The sequence below is a fragment of the Plectropomus leopardus genome, chromosome 8 (genome assembly GCF_026936395.1).
Source record: "Plectropomus leopardus strain MGB_pleo_1.0 chromosome 8, ASM2693639v1, whole genome shotgun sequence".
NCBI classification, from domain to species: Eukaryota; Metazoa; Chordata; class Actinopteri; order Perciformes; family Serranidae; genus Plectropomus; species Plectropomus leopardus.
In genome coordinates this window covers 4,904,345-4,920,471 of record NC_142183.1, presented here as the reverse complement: position 1 = coordinate 4,920,471, position 16,127 = coordinate 4,904,345, and the positions used below count along the sequence as shown (strand labels likewise).

At 38.7% G+C, this 16,127-nt stretch overlaps 1 protein-coding gene and 1 long non-coding RNA gene across 2 annotated transcripts in view; one reads left to right on the top strand and one right to left on the bottom strand.

Annotated features, from left to right (window-relative positions):
- The first annotated feature begins 2,083 nt into the window (after nucleotides 1-2,083).
- Nucleotides 2,084-16,127, top strand: part of pcgf3 (polycomb group ring finger 3) — a 71,518-nt gene continuing 57,474 nt past the window's right edge. Inside the window, exon 1 of the mRNA XM_042493338.2 lies at nucleotides 2,084-3,176. The gene's annotated coding sequence lies outside the window, so the exon portion shown is untranslated. The remainder of the gene's footprint in view (nucleotides 3,177-16,127) is intronic.
- LOC148188826 (uncharacterized) lies at nucleotides 4,707-7,191 on the bottom strand. The gene is made up of 2 exons (XR_015777174.1): nucleotides 5,975-7,191; nucleotides 4,707-5,669 (listed from the first exon to the last, which is right to left on the bottom strand). It is a non-coding gene; the product is annotated as an uncharacterized LOC148188826 (long non-coding RNA).

Below are 16,127 nucleotides of genomic sequence, written 5' to 3'. Positions count from 1 at the left end.
TTATCTCCTGTTTTGTTTCTCACAGTCTGAGAGTATTTGAGGTGTTTTTTGTTTGTTTGTTTTTTGCAAACTCTAAGCAGACTTTCATGTGTTTTTCCACTGAGGACAATCTTCCTTCAAACTTTTAACATTTCAGAATCATGGAGGTCATTGTGAACCTTTCATGCAGCAGAAATGTATTCTCTAACCTCCCGAAATCTCTGTTTGAACAATCCTTTTTCTCTGAGCTCTGCAGACAGTTTCTGCACCCTCATGGTTTAGTTTGTGCTCTGGTGCATGCGTCAGCTCTGACCCCTTATATAGACAGGTGTGTGAGCCTCTCCTAATCAGGTCCAATCAGTTCAATTAGCTGCAGATGGACTCCAACCCAGGTGCAGGTCCATGCTGAAAGACAACCAAGAGAAATCAGAGGCACCTGAGCAAAACGTCAGACGTCAGAGAAAAGAGTCCAAATACTTAGGTCAATGTGATATTTCTGTTTTGTTTTGTTTTTTTAAGTATATATGCACAAAACCCCTTTGTTGTTGTGTTTTACAATGGGATTTTAGAGTTAGATTAATTTATTGCCATTTGCATCTCTCAAATCAGCTTTTAAGAAAAGGGCAAAACAAAAAAGGTAGTTAAAAAAAATAGCATATAAAAATGAGACATACACTACATTCATTCATTCATTATTTATTTATTTTAAAAAAAAAAGGTCCATACTAAAAGACAATGAAAAGAAATCAGAGGCACCTGAGCAAAACTTCAGGTGTCAGAGAAAAGAGTCCAAATACTTAGGTTTAAATATATTTGCACAAAATAAAATAAAATAAAATAAAATAAAATAAAATAAAATAAAATAAAATAAAATAAAATAAAATAAAATAAAATAAAATAAAATAAAATAAAATAAAATTGCAGGCATCTCTCAAATCAGCTTGTAAATAAAAGGGAAAAAAGAAGAAGAAAATGTAGTTAAAAAAGCAACATATATGAATTAGAAACTTTTTTTGTATATTGTGGCGTTAGAGCTACACTTACAGTTGAAGGATGTTTTACATTTGTATTTCAACTCTTAGACAAAAACATGACTGCAGCGTGAAGATGAGTCATCGATGGGAACGTCAGAGATTTTAAACCTCCAAGGGTCAGCAGATGTTGGCCTGTGGTTGAAATTAAAATAAGAAATTTTGGCAGGTGTGGCTACTTTTTGTTTCACCATCATTATTTCCAGTTAGGAGCGTGCAGCACTTCATATTTCATGACAGTAGTTCAGCCACGTGTCCCACCCACACTCTGTAACTGTAACTGTAACCACACTGAATCTTAACCAAACCCCAACCATCACCGTCTTCATCTTTATATCTACAATTAACCATCTCAAGGCTTATACTTAAACATAATCAGGTTCAAATTTTGTGCAGATTTTAGAATTTCTGCCTATAAATCTGTTGGGATCCATAATTTTTTGCATCAACCACAGAGATAAAATGCTCTGTTGGTATTCACGGCTGCCTCCGCTGAAAAATGTAGAAAGCATGAAAAGGTAAGTTCGAAGTTATAATGTTAAATGCTTATGATTTAAAATCAACTGTTAAAAAGATGTTTTACAAACAAATTGGAAATTGACGTGCAAGTCCACATATCTCTATATAAAAGTGGCTATTTTGGTTTTTTGTGCCTTTATTGATTTTCCCTACATTTTACTGCAACTACTGCACAACAAATTCTCTCAGGACAAAAAAGTTCTATGTTAGTGGACAATATAAAAGCAGTATCTGGCAGTGCAATCTAATACAGCCTTCTTTACCTTGTAATGAAGATTTTTTAAGTTAAAAAATAACTTAATCTAGTTGGAATGCCATTTAAGTCAATATTAAATAAATAAATAGAAATGCTGATTAAACACATGAACAAATATGGTGATGAACTTGTCATTAGGCTATTATTTATCAATTTATTTATTTATTATTTCTTATCTAAATACAGGCAAGCAGGTACCCTTGCACATTCATTCATGTTACTAATTTGTCATCTGCACCTTTAAAACTTTTGTTGACATATAAACTTCTTTTTATCTATTAGCCTCCTGGGTAATTCTGGCCATTTAATACCTTGTGTATTAATTTGAAAATAGAGATTTAAGGTTCATTCTTGACTGCGGAAAAAATCTAGTCTTGAATGAACTAAAAATCTCCTTTTTTTTGGGATTCTTTTAGTAACTTTAGTTATTCTTTTTTTTCAATTTTCAAAAAAAAAAGGATTTCCCCTGTGAAGTTCTAATAACTTTTCTATCATACAGCATTTCTTAAAATATGTTTTTCTTTAATTTAATTTTAATTTTTAATCTTTTATTAGTCCCACAATGGGGGAATTTGCATTGTTACAGCAGCAAAGGGATATCAAAGCAAAGTATGTACAAGATAAATAGAGCAAACAGTAACAACAGTATAAATAGTAAAAAAACAAGATGCAGAACTAGAAATAGGAATTGAACAAAAAACGCAGTATAAATAATAAAAAACAAGATGGACAGTGTAAATAGTGAAAAACAGAACAAGACGCAAAACCAAAAATAGGAACTGAGCATAGAAATAAAGCAAAAATAAAAGTATAAATAAAAAAAACAGGATGAAAAGTGTAAATAGTAATAGGCCGAGACAAGATGCAAAACTAGAAATAGGAATTTAGAATAAAAATAGAGTAAAAATGAGAAGTGAAAATAGTGAGAAACAAGACGCAAAACTACAAATAGCAATTAAGCGTAAAAATGGAGCAAGAAAACAAGATGAACAGTGTAAATAGTAAAAAAAAAAAACACTTGCACGTGGTGATAAGCTGCAGGTCAGATTATTGATCTTATTACAGAGGTACTAACAGCTTTATTACTGCTTTATTTTGACTCTGAGTCCCGCACTCTCTAAAAACAACCATCAACTCGAGCTATTTCCTATTTAAAATGAATAATAAATGACGCACTCAGCGGATCAATTGTAAAATATTAGTTTGCCCTCCGCCCCCCCTCTTCCCCCCTCCACCTCCGGCTGTGCTCTGCGCATGCGCCCCGCTGCTCCAGGAGTGCTGTTTCGGCCTGTTCCGCGGCCGCTCGGTCATTTTCGCCTCTTTGTTGTACTGATAGTGGATTTAACTCGGATTCAACCCAATATCCAGCGGACCGTGCTGCTCCCGAACAGGTTAGTTCGCCTAACTAGACTTGCTCTCTTTATGTTCCGTCCCCGGTGGGTCCGTGGCCGGTGTGCGGTCCCGGTTTGTGTCCCCCTCCTGCTCGTTTTTCGCCTTGTCTCTTTCCGCTTGGTGCTACGGGGCATGCTATACGTGTTGTTTTATGTGTCTATGTGCTGGTGTATGGCGGCGCCGGGCCCTGCAGTTGCACACCGGGGGATGGTGGGGGTTTTTAAGGGGGAAACGTGCATCGTAAAGGCGGCTTTAACGTCCACCGGGATGCACACGGCGAGGCGGCCCGGAGAGGAGGCTCCTGCAGCCGCCTCTCTGCCTGTCTCGTCATGTTTAAATGCTGTTGTTCCTCTCAGCCAATTCTTCTTTCCCATTGAAAAAAAAAATCTCATGGTCCACCATTAGGCTAACCTCTTCCTCCTGCCGTCCAAAGTTCAGTGTGTGCGTGTGTGTGTGTGTGTGTGTGTGGAGGATCTACATGAGGTTTGGATTAAATCAAGACAGAAAGTTGGTGCATTTTTTTTTTCTTCAGGGTGGATGTCGCCCCTCGCCAGACTGCTGCTGCAGCGAGGAGCCCTGTGTGACATTGTGTTGGGGGCATGCACAGAGCAGCCAACAAGTCTTTGCAGTTTTTTTTTTGTTTTTTTGGGGGGGTGCCTCTAAAATATATTGCACGAATTCACACGAGCAACACAAAAACGCACCAGACTCCTCAACTTTTTCTCTGTGAAACACAGGAAGCATGCTCGGGGGGGTTAGCAGGTCACAGGATGGAGGTGTGGAGGCTCAAAGTGGGCTACATGTGGTTGGGTTTATTAAAAATCATAGTGTCAACCACATCTGTAAACACCTGGACCATCACATCAGTTTTGTCTGAAACTGCGTCTGTAAACTCCACACACACTTTGACACCAGACGGCTGTTTTCACACTCATCTGCTGCAGATAGAAAACTTTCTCTGCGCACACACACGTCTGAGTTTAAAGCAGGATATTTTTGACATCCCAACCAATGTCTGAGTGCACAAACGCCAAAAATGGATCATCTTGTGTTCAATTTTAAAACCTTTTTTGTGAGTTGGCATACTCACAGAGTGTGTATTTCTCAATGACGGAGAAGGCGTTTTTAACAAGGTAATTAACCCGTTACATGTCGAAACCACATCAGACACACATATTTCAGCGTTACCAGCTTGGAAATGTTAAACTATCATACCAGCTGCTTAAAATTATAGTATTTTGAGAAAGAAATTATTATTTAAATGTTTAACTGTAGTAAACAAGTATTTGAATGACTTTTGACACATACCCACTGCCACAGAGAGAAGAGATTTCTCAGTCTACACAGCTCAGCCCAAAACTGATGGTGCCTGCGGACGAGTGTTTACAAAAAGCATGATAACAGTGCGTGCTCACGTTCATGTCATCACCAAATGGCCTACAGCAAATGTGACCAGCTGTGAGGAGATCGTGTAATAAATGATGCATAAACACAGATAAGAGCCAGGAAATAAGTTAAAATGAGACGTGTAAACTAAACAGTGCTTATTGTAAGTGTCACAGTGGTCAAATTATCGAACATCACGTCAATTTTAAACGATTGATCGTACAGAGGGCAAAATTATCGTACAAATACGATTATCGTACACCTGGCAACACTGACAGGTTTGGATCTTTGTTGGGGTTGTCTGGCATTGTTAAAAGTTTCATTTTCTCAAAACGTATCACAAAAATATCACACGTTCTGGTGCATCTTTCTTCATATATTTAGACACCAATCTTAAATTCAGGTAGAAATATTCTTGTAGCACTTGAGTTAGACTTGTAAAAAAGATTTCTTCACACTTACATATGTGCAGATCTCACTTTATGCTGCGTTTTCGGTCTATCAGAGCTTCACCAGAGCACGCAAGAAAGTAAAAGTAAAAGGTAAAAGGTAAAAAGTAATCAGTGTCAATCCAAACACCTGTGCACAGCCGAATCGTAGTTTTGAAGAAGTATTCGGATAAAAGCCACAGTTGGTTAAAAAAAGACAAATATACAAAAGAGGTTAAAAATACACTTCACTTCACTTCATTTCACTTCACTTCACTTCACTATACACTTCATGTCACATTCACATTTAAGAGTTGTTGAGGAAACCATACAAGGTGCCACCGATGGCAACTTTAGATTTGGTGTCTTTCCCGGCAACACGTTCTCATCACAAGTCGTCACATGTGGACTTCTGCGTCTACACATTACACTTATTTTTATTCTTTTTATTTATTTTTTACTTCTGCATATAGGCATGAAAAAGTCTTTGATTACAGCATAAAACCCATCGAAGTCCTCATGGGGGGCTTTTGGCTGAGGTGCATCTGAAGTGCCGATCCAGTTTGGACCTTCTGATGTTGCAGCACTTTGCCAGTATTTAGCCGGGCAGAGCGATGGTTGTCCTGCATCGTGCCCACTTGATTTAACCCTTTGAAGCCGTACAAATTGGCTTGATTTCTTTCAAAAACATGGGAAGAAGGCAATGAGCAACAAAAGAAGAAATGACCCCAAAATAAGCAAGAAATTGCAAACAATTATAACAATATTATAAAAATATAAAAATACAGCAACAAAGTTTAAAAAATATATTATGATAATTGGCTAGAAATATAGTTTTCTCAAGCTTTTTAGCAATAATTTCCTTAAACTATTTTTTGCAATTTGTGGAGTAACTATTACTCTTTAGTTACTCTTTGCCTTTTCATGTTTTCTTTTTAAAAATTGCACAGATATTCTCAGAGTTCAGAGGTTTGAATACTTACAAAAGGTTTGAAGGACTTGATCAGATGGAGAGTTTAGTTGAGACCTGCTGCAAATTTAAATCTAAAAATCTTTTTAACCAAATGTAGCCCAAATGTAACAGATCGTTCCAATGCATGCGTGCGCGCTAAACCTTCATACTGAGCATGCTTTCGGTGCAGGGGAGCCTCGGAGTGAGTTCAGGTTAGGCCAGCGTCTGTATATTGACACTGAAGCTGCCCTGGGCTTTGTCGTGCACGTTGGCAGCCTCAAACCGGAGTAGAAGGTAACAGAAAAACCCAAAATAATGCAGTGAACCTCCATAACCTGACTAACAGGCTGGCTGTTAAAGCGCTTGACTCACATTTTGCCTGCTAATTATATAATTTGTGATTTTTAAAAGTGCACACACTGTTTTTGTCTGCTTTTGTGAGCTTCAATCGCCCAAAATGCTGTAACATGCTGGTACTAAACTGCACCCAGCGTGCTTCTGTTTTAACAGCCGAGCTGCTCTCTGATGCTTTATACCATCAGAGAGGGAAGAGATCTAAGTCCAGCTCCTCCTGGATCGGGCTTTCACTCCTTCTTTTGATATTTTTTTTTGCTTCCTTTTGGAAAAGACACCAGCTCGACATCAGAATCCAAATCTATAGAGCATCAATCAGAAGTGAAAGGTTGCTCCTCTCCGCCGCAGCCACGCTTTCGACTTGTATTTGAAGATGTCGCCCTTGTAGAAACCTCATCTCTCGGGCTCCTTTTTAAAGAGCGCTGAAGGACCTCGCTGACCTCAGTGATGGTCCTCGGCCAGCTGAACGTCACTTGGCTCGTACTTAAGAGATGCCATATCATATGGCCGTTGCGTAAGAACGCACACGCCGGCCAAGCGTTTACTTCCATGTCAGGTTTCTGCTGACTTTGCAGGGAAACCCCCAATTACCAGCAGCGCCTCTGACCTGAAATTCAATAACAACTAATGAGCTTCTTTAAGACTATAAGAGGATTTATAGTGCTTAATGACGACAAATTAAGCAAAAGGATATTTATTTTGACTAATTACAACAAAAACATGCCTCCACACTTTGTTTAACCCTTTGAAACCTGAAGTGACATGGCTTTTCTTGTGCTGCTTTCACAAGAAAATTGCAAGAAATTAGTAGATTTAGAGAATTCTTTTTTGAAAATCCAAGGAAAAATTTCCAGAGAATTATATATATATATATATATATATATATATATATATATATATATATATATATTTAATAGAATTATTATGATTTTTAAGCATTTTTTCAAGGTCATTTTCTTTTTTGTGTTTTTTTTTCTTTTTGCTAATTTTCTGTTTATTTTCAAATGTTATTGTTATGTACAAGTACAAATGAAAATCAGACGGTACAACAATAGTTAACACCTTATGCAACCCATCGAACAATTTAAAAAACTATCATGAAACAAACAAAAAAGCAAAATTAGCAGCAAAGCACCTACGGGAAAGAAAACACAAAAAACAAACAAAAAAAACAGACAAATAAAAAAACAAACAGACAATGAGTATTTAAAATAAGTTTGCCTTTAAAAAAACAAACAGATTTCTTGCTAATTTCTTCTTTTGTTGCTCTGTTACCTTCCTCTCATGTTTTTGAAAGACATTAAGCCAACTTACTCAAGTTTCAAAGGGTTAAACAATGCTAATGGTCCCGCTGTGCAGTGAGATAAAACTGTCGGCTGACAGGCGAGCAGGACACGGCCTCTTTAGGGCAGCTTGATAATGAAAAAAATAGTGACTTTTAGCGCCAGGAGATGCATTTGTCTTTTTCTCGTGACAGGAAATGATCTCGGGCAGCTTCCTAAATGAGCTACTGTGGAGAATCCCGCGCCTACAAATCAGCTGCAGTTTGGAAAAGGTGTAAAAAAAAAAAAAAATTAAAAAATCCTCGGCTCACTTTCTCCTCCTTAACACCTTTTCTTTGAACGTTTGATAAGAAAAGAATTCTGTAGAAAAAGTAAAGTCGATTACAGTTTTAGTATTAAGCAACACTGAACCAGAACGGTGTTCAGGCCCAGAGTGGTTTATATCCTGTTCGATTCATTGTTGAGTAAAAGCTTTTGGTTTTTATCTGCACTCGATAAGACTGAACAGAAGTATTTGTGTGATGAAAAAGCTGTTTAGGACACACAGACAGAAAAATGAGCTGCATTGTTGAGTTTCACTGAAACCTCCATAGGTTTATTATCAGGTGTCAAAAGCGCTGCACAGCAGTTTATGATACTATGAGACGGGATTTTGCAACTCTGTAAAGTTATCACAGCAACTATCATTTTATCCTGCGGCAGTCTGATGTGTTTGCAGTTGACTCTGCATTTTGCAGAGACAGATTCAAGCTTCTTTACCGGACCAGCCCTCAGCTCGCCGACTGATTCGGAGTCAGCGCAGAGGTCTTATCAAAGTGAATGAGGAGGCAGCCTTTTGTCATGCAGCGCTGACACAAAAGCACGACCACACCTCCCCTAAATCTGCAAAATCTGTGAATTTCAAATGGAGACATTACTCTGAAGCACAGCCATATGAGATTTAATATCAAGTAAAGCTTTGGTTAATCTCTATGAACATATATCTGCACGTGTATGCAGAATCTGCCGGCAACAGGATGACATTTTGGTATAGAAACGTTCGGGTTTGTAGTCTGAGTAGTAATGACAAAACAACAAGTCTGAGTGGCATGTGGGTTTGTAACGGCAGGATATGAGATTTTAAAGGTATGATTACTGAGTCAGATAGTATCACAGTCACTAGTGTTACACGATTATTGTGTTTATTATCATCATCAGTTACAATGACCCTTAAAGAAATGAAAACAAGTTTCTTTTTTGTTTTGTTTATGAACAAACACTATTATAAATCAATTTTTTTCTCACTGAAAGTATGTGTAAAAAGGAGGAAATACACAAGACACATTAATGCGTCATTTGTGTTGTAATATTTAAATATACTGTCTGTTGACCCATATTTTCTCCTAAATTGAAAACATTTTCAAACTGCTTATTTATTCGTGAGTAAACAACATTTTCTTCATCGTCTTTTTCTTTCTGCTTGCCGTTATCTGCCCGGTGCTGTTCGACGGTGACACAGAATTTCAAAATAAAGGCATATCTGAAAGCTGATGAATATATGGATAGATGTTTTTACTTTGCATCAGTGCTACTGGACTGTACTCTCTGCGCTCCAAGAGTGTGGTGCATGAAAAAGTGACTTATATATTTCAGTAGTGCTCCTAATTACCAGTCCAGCCCCGAAAATAGAAAACCAATACACGGTGGCAGATATTTTAATCATGGCCGACTGCCACAAATAAAGTGTGGGAAAAACTCTGACATACTTTGCAAACATGGATGGATTTTGCCGTGCCAGTTTCTGGCGTGACTAAGCTTTAAGACGTGATAGTAAGAGTCAGAAAAGCAGAATTTAGAGAATAAACTCGCCGTCTTTTTATTCTCTTTAATGACATTTAAATCAGGAGAGAAAGGCAATCATAACTGGAGCAAGAAGTAGCCAAATTCTCTCCCCAAAAAAGACTTATTAGCTAGCAAATACCACCCAGAGCAATCTTAAAATAGTCATAAATAAGTAATAAATAAATAAATAAAAACGCCTCTGAATCCAACAGTGATGATTCATTTTCCTGAGTTACTATTCAGACCAGAGAACACACACATCCCTCACTGAACAAAGTGCCAGAAAAAGTGTTAAAACTACACTTTTTTGGCAGCAGGATGAAAAATTCTCCTCTAGCCGGAGCACATAGAATAATATAAAGCAGCATGAAGACCAGAGGACACGAGAACACACATTAAGTCAGTGCAGATTAATATATGTGTGTGTCAGCTCGGGCCGTGCTTGCTGTTCAGACTCTCCAGATAAGATTCACGGCCCCGCTTGTGCTTTCACTGATCGTATCTGCTTTATGTCAACATCTTGAGTAACTGGTCGTCAACAGGTTGTGTGAATTTAAATGGTTCGACTCGCTTTTATGTTGACATTAAAAACAGCAGCTGACAGGCGCTGGAGACAGATTTAGGTGGAGAAAACAGCCTGTGTGTTTCACAACTTTCTCTTTTCCTGTTTTTAAGTTTGATGTTGTGTCTGTTTAATACATTTTTTCTTTTTAAATTCAGGGGAAACACGTTTTTTCTTAAATGTAGAAGTCACTCCGTTGCACATTTTGAGCTTGTTTGTTATGTAGTGCAGTGACGGGCTAATAAACAGGAACTGGGCGGCTTCCAGACAGTTTAATGAGAACGGTGCAGAGTGAGTGTATGGATAATGAAAGCTGCTCTGGAAGAGTTTCTCTTTCAGCCGATGCAACCTTCTCTTTCTAAACAGTACAAGTCACACATGTTGATTTTCTGTGCTCGTCTTGGCTGGTTGCCGAGTGATTTTCAGTTTGGTCCTCCTGTAAACCCATCTGATTTGTTTATTGGCTTTTTGTTCATAATGTAAGAAGCTTTAAAATTTAGTACACTGGCTACCAGGCATGTCATGATACCTGAGATTCAGTAGTTCCACCAATTAGACAACAAAACAGTAAATCCCTTGTACTTATACACATGCATTTCTTTGCTGAACACATTTAAGGTTGATTTGAATGTTGTTATTAATCCCTGATGAATTGCAACGAATGCAACACTATAGTCTACCCCGTGATCCAGGGCTTTATCTACACCGTGTAACCAACCACAAAACTGATTGTCACATTCAAAAATTCCTTTCAGACAGTTTGCTCTGCCCCCGTGACGAAAGCCTCCTGCAGACTATGAAATTTTTGCAAGCTAAACTCTGCGAGATGGATCTTATTAAACTTGGGAAAGATATCAAATTTGATGTATGCAGACTGTGCAGTGAGGTCGTAGCTGAGGAGAAAAAGGCCAATTTGGCAACAAGAGCTCGGAGTAAGTTTTAGCGTCTACGTGCATTTAGCAGTGTGGCGATGATCAGTGCGTCATTTCATGCTGCATTTCTATTGGCCGGTCAGTAGACGCAGGTCGTAACCACAGTCACACACTGAGATGTTCATCCCAAATTTCTGACAGTCAGAGTTTTATCCCAGGCTGTCTTTGAACGCACAACCGTGACAACAGCTGAACCTCTCTGACTGTGCGACGTAGGACCACCAGTTTAGAGCCACAACCAAAGAAATTGCCACGTATTTTTCATGATAATCAATAGAATAGACAATCAGCACTCTCACTGCAAAGAATCAGGAAATGGCTTTTATTTTAAACACGTCGAGGCGGCGCTGTTGTTGCAGCTGCATTTGTCCCCATCTTCCATTTGTTTTTCTCTTGGTTGCCAGTCAGCTTTCTTTGCTATTTATCAGCAGACTTAAACACTTATAGATACAAGGGATTCAATTCTTTTGAACCTGACAGGGCAGCATTTACAGCTACGTTACTTGTGAATAACTAGTGCTGTCACATATTCAGGATTTGTCATTGACTTGATACCAAGTAGTGGTGGTGACATCCTTACCGGCTTCTTTAGGAGCCAAAAAACACCAAATCCCATCTGTTTGTTCAGGTTGGTCCTCACATTCTTATGAGAAATTGGTCTTTTCCTGCCTTTTGAATGCATCAATCACCTTTACAACATTGGGTTTCTGTCGTTTTTATGCTACGTCTTGTAGGCCAGTATTTATTTACTGACCATATCACCCACAGCCTGTTCTCCAGCACCGGCTCTCAGTGCCGGGAAGTTTGTGATTTAACTGCAGAGTCTGTAAAACAGGAAATCACCAACACTGAAATTATATCACTTCCCATGCTGTAGATATTATAGTGGCCATTTGTGCCTGCAGGAAACAAACAATTACATTTTAGTGCACAAGATGTTTAATAGGGAAATTGGATTTTTCTTGCTCTACATTCCTAACATTTTCTGCCTTTTTAGTGCGGATACAATCCTAACACAGAGCAGTTAGATATTGTGCATTTTAGATATTTTTGAACACTAATTATGAGAGTTTTTCTGCCCACTCGGCTTTCAGCTGAGTGATTCGCAGGAAAGTTAACAAATGATTTGTGTTGTGTACAGAAAGTGCTTAGCTTCTTAAAAACTGGCATGAAGTAAGACTTGAGAAAGACGGAGCTGATACATAAAACTGTTAACACTTTATGGTAACAATCACACACTTTCACCCGCTCTTCTGCAGACTGAGACCTCTTTAAAGGACCAAACACAGTTCAGCTTTTATTTAGTGGTCTGTCAGCTGTTTGATAAAACCTGGTCAAAGGTCGGCGAATGTCTGCACCAGCATCTCCTGAAAGTCTTTAACAGAGCGATGCACAAGTGACAGCACTATTTAGCATCTCTGACAGCTTAACGAGCCCAGAAAGCCTTTGTAAATGAACGTCGGTGGCCCAAACGAGGAATTAATTACTCGCTTGCCTTGTACCTCAGCCAGGCTCGTACAGTGAATGGGTAATAACTGTCATCTCTGGGTCTGTGTGCGACTCGCCCCGTCTCTGCCTGCGGCCTGGAGCCCACGGTTTGTGGTTAAAACTGGAAAAGCAAGACAGCAGTACACGGGCTGCGAGCCTGTTCACCAGCAAACCCACGTAATGGCTCATTGCATCCTCCGTGTTGCAGCAAGTCGCCTCTCCACCGCAGATTGAACGGTGCATGCGAATGTGTTTACTCTGACAAATGGAAATGGGAAATTATTTCCATTTGTTTAATCCAAAATGTAATATCTTGGTTGATGGATCGCTGTTGGAAATGGTGTGTAACAGAGAAGACAGAGAGGGATTTAATATATTACAGCAGCGGTGTTTAATGTTGATTAATCGATAGCTTAATTCATCAGAAAATGAGCTGAAAATCAATCATTTCAGTCATTTATCAGGAAAAAAAGGCAAACTCTTGCTGTTTTATTTTTGTCATGTTTTGATGCCATGTCTGTTTTATATTATCTCGATTAAATATGATTGTTTGGGACAAAGGAACAGTTAAAACTTCAATTTGGGTTGTCAGAAATGGTTAAATGGTGACATTTTATAGAGAAAATAAATAATTGCTTAACCAAAAAAAAAAAAAAATCAATGGTGCAGTCAAATGGACTTTCAGTGTTTCTCACAGAATAAGGAGTGGTATGTGAGGGGATGCAACGATATAACAGTTTCAAGGTGGTATGAAAGCTGACAGTCATCATACTGTGTACATTTACTCTTATACTTTATTGAAAAACGCAGTCAGAGAGAGAATCTCTCTCACCTGTGTGTGTGAATTTCAGCTGATATTAAGTTTGTTCAATTAAAAAAGCTTCTGTTTTCACTGGTTTAAAGCTAATTGTAACCGATAATAATAAAAAAAATACTAATTTTCCATCCATCCATCCATCCATCCATCCATTTTCTTCCACTTATCCTGGGCTGGGCCTGATACTATAACACTGTAATACTATATACCCTGAAACGGAGATTTTTGAGACAGTCATCGCACTGTGAAAACCTCATGCCGTTGCAACTGTTAATGTGTGTCCCTTATTTTTTCATTCTGCGTCTCTAAATTCGGACGTTTTTATGGGTTTTGTGAAGGCAGCGCTGACAGAACCCACCGTGAGGTTTTTTTTCTTTCTCAGTGGTAACTTTGTGGAGTTTAGGTTGAGTGATGAACGGTCTCACTCCAAAAATTTAAAATCACAACGTGGCAGCACATGTTTAGATGTGGTGGGCTGCCACAAATAAATAAATCTGATGACCCCTCTTTTGCAGAGGTGATCTCACTGTTTTGGGTGTTGGTTCCCAGAACCACTTTCCCCTCCCCCAAACTCTCCCCCGGCCGTCGGGGTCTCTGGTGTCGTTATCTGGGAGGTCAGGGGGCCAAGAGCTTCAGAAGAGCGCCACTTTGACCTGAACTCTTTTGCTCTTAACAGGGTTTTGTGACAGGTGTAAGCCTGAAGTGACAGGTCGTGAGTCAGTTTTAGTTTTCAGAAACGGATGATAAAAGATCAGAGTCTCTTTGAAACATGACGATATGTGAATAAACATCAATATTAGGATGAGTAATACTCTGCACTATTTTCATCTTTCAGCTAATAACTCAAGTTAATGAAAGCTTTTACAGTTCCTCAGTTGAACACCTGGAAGTGAGGTGTTTTTTGAGTCTCCAGTTTGGTTTAAATAAATAGAAAAGTGGGTCTGCATAAGAAGTAAAACACACCATGTCTGAACAGATAAAAGGCTAAATTTCACACTGAAACTCAAAGGTAATAAGCCTACCCAGAAATCAGAGGCAGTACAGGTAAAAGTTTTTTTCAAAGTTAAGTAGCTTTATCTTTACCAGTTGCTGTCATCACATCCTCTTCTTGCCAAAATCAGTGATGCAAGTCAAGTAAGGGAAATAAAGGGCAGCGTCCTCTTAAAAACAGGAAACAAATGGAAATGAGGCCTTAATTTGAAAAACAGACAGTGCTGCACGTAGAGGCATTCAAGCTTTTTGCAAGACTACTTTAGCATAAATGCCTTATGGTGGAAATGCCTCCACCGTCTGACTGTTACTGGTCATGTGGCTTTAACTTCCAGTCACACCAGTGGAAATGTAAAGTCTAGCTGGTTTTACTAACTAAGAATATAAAGCTGAGCGATGTTGAAAGAAAATACCTGCTCAGCAGACCCTCCCTGAGTAAATAAAGGTTTAAAACACAGTGTATCACTGAGGCATTGTCAGGATAAGTGGCAGGTGGTGGACTCACAGTCAGCACAGAGTTCGTTACAGACGTGATATTTCTGACAGGGACCTTTCCACAGGCGGCGAGAGTTAAGTGAATTTTGACACTGAAGTGACATGTGGTCTGTAATTAGACAACGTAACCCTTCAGCATCGAAACTGTGCCGCTTTAACCAGAGCTGAACATGTGCGCTAATTAGAGGGAAATCTGTATATCACATCTTCAAGTTTTCACAATAAAATCACAACCTGAAGCAAAATATATTGTGTACATTCAGTATTAAACCGTATTAAAGATCAGGGACTGCTCTGCTTTGGGGGCCACTTTTGCAAAATGACAAGAGCCAGGAGCCGGTCACAGCAGCCTCGTACATGTTTCTAGGCTTTTCGGGCGTGTCAGGGATTTTAGCATTTCTCTAGAATCTTAGGACTTTTCTAAGATTTCAGGACGTTTCTTGGATTTTAGTAAATGTCGAAGATTTTGCAACATTTTGCAACATTTCTCGTTTTTCAATACTTTTCTTACATTTTAGAAGATTCTGGGATTTTAGGACACGCTCAGTTTTTAAGGACATTTCAAGCATTTTGGGACATGTCTTGAATTTGTGGTTAGTCCTCAGATTTTAGGAGCGGTCTGTGATGTCAGGTGTTAGATGTTAGGACTTAACTAGGATTTTGGAATTTCCCGGATTTGAGGAAGTTTCAATGATTTCGGGACATTTCTAGGATTTCAGGATGTTTCTAGGATTTCAGGACATGTGAAGGATTTTGTGACATTTCTCAGATTTTAGCACATCTCTCAAGTTTCAGCACATTTCTCGGGTTTTAGCACTTTTCTTGCATTTCCAAAGGTTTCTTGGATTGTAGGATGTGTACGGTTTTAAGGACATTTCCAGGATTTTGGGACATTTCTCAGATGTTAGGAGATGTAAAGGATGATAGGACATGTCTAGGATTATAGAACATTTCTCGGATTTGGGGAAGTCTCAATGATTTTAGGATATTTCTCGGATTTTATCATATTTCTAGGATTTTAAGCCATTTCTTTGATGACATTTCTAGGATTTTTGGACATCAGGGTCTTAGCTCGGGCCTCTGTCAGGGGTGCGGGGGATCCTCCACTTACACTTTTTTGATAAACAAGCTCTATTTTGATGCTGTTTTATACACTCTGGCACCTCATGTATATGAAAAGTACTAAGACAATCCTCAGTGTGAATCTCTTTATTTTCATTGTGAAAAGTTTGTGGGGCCATCTGGCACCGTATCAGGGGCCAGATTTGGCCTGTGGGCCATAAGTTTAGTATCACTGCTGTAGATGAATAGATTGCCATTGTATCTGGTATGATGCCATATCTCAAACGTCTGGAAACAAATTAAACTACTGTAACTGTTGTATAATTCAAAATCACACTTTGTTCTGCAGCATAATGGCTTAATATGACATTTGACAGTAA